The sequence below is a fragment of the Borostomias antarcticus genome (genome assembly GCF_949987555.1).
Source record: "Borostomias antarcticus genome assembly, chromosome: 14".
NCBI lineage: Eukaryota > Metazoa > Chordata > Actinopteri > Stomiiformes > Stomiidae > Borostomias > Borostomias antarcticus.
Window position 1 is genome coordinate 11,876,014 of NC_140247.1, and position 1,481 is coordinate 11,877,494.

The window sequence follows — 1,481 nt, forward strand, 5'->3', positions numbered from 1 at the left end:
TGCAGGGGTGAGTAGTTGTCGTCTGTGACATTCAGTCTCTTTCAGGAGGAGGAATAATCTTGGCGTGAAGCGGTCCTCCGTCTCAGCGCTGAGGGCTCAGGGCCGCCGGGATACAAGAGAATGACAGGAGGCGTTTGGAGAATCGTCTGAACACAACAGTCTTGGCCGCCGCCTCCGCTGCTTGATTCAAGCTTTTAAAATGTCACTTCACAATGGGAATGCCATTTATTTTTATTTATTTATTTATGTATTTTTATTTATTTATTTATTTATTTATTTATTTATTTATTTATTTATTTATTTATTTATTTATTTATTTATTTATTTATTTATTTATTTATTTATTTATTTATTTATTTATTTATTTATTTATTTATTTATTTATTTATTTATTTATTTATTTATTTATTTATTTATTTATTTATTTATTTATTTATTTATTTATTTTTTATAGTCTAACAAATACAGTGTGTGGAATGCTACCTCCTTACTGCATTTGTCTGCCCGGAATAAAGTTGTTTTCGCTGCAGCTCAGATCTGTTTCCATCAATCACCGTCAACCACAGGCTGAGAGATACCCAGGATACACAGAGGACATGACCTGATGGAGATAGATCCAGGATATATTGGAGGATGGAGTTGTATAGAGAGAGAACAGATGACATGACCTGATGGAGACAGATCCAGGATATAATGGAGGGTGGAGTTGTATAGAGAGAGAACCATGTGGACTATTAGGGTAAAACAAGGATAAGAGTTCAACACACACGGGTCTTTTTTGGAGCCCCGCATTCTGTCTTGTCTGACGTCGCATCCGTGCCCTCCTGAGCCTATGCTACGCTCGCGCTGACGTCAAGCCCCATGGCGCTTTTCTGCGTCTACCTGTGCCCCTCTACTGTGAGGAGGTGCGGGTCTAAAGACAGCGCGGTCCGGCCTGAGGACCCAGGCTGTGTCTGCCTGCGGTCAGGAGCGGGATAAGAGGGATGCTGAGAGAGTCCCCTCGGGTTATTTATTATTCATTCATATCCATATAGGCTATAGCACGTAGGCTAGGCTACACAATCCATCACATACTGTACAGAAAGGATACCTATTGTGTAACTGGTCCAAATTTACATTTTTTTGTAATTTGTAAATTTTTTACTTGTAAACTTGTAATTTGGAACTTGAGTATTAGAGTTTATCTGTATCGAGCATAATCTTGGAGCCCGGCAGCAACATTTCACTGTGACTGTACACCATAGCCTACATGTTACAAATAAAATGAATCTTGAATCTTGAGTCCCTGGGAGTCTCAGCTGTCTTACTGTCTATTGGTGGGTGGGTTGGGGATCCGTTTAAACAGATATGGACATGATTTGAACTGAAGGCAGCTATCCTGTGTCTGTATATGAGTGTCGTCATCCAGGGACCCAGGTGTGGTCACACCACTGTACTGATTACCACTGGGGGTCATCCACTATTAGGAGTCAACAGCCAAT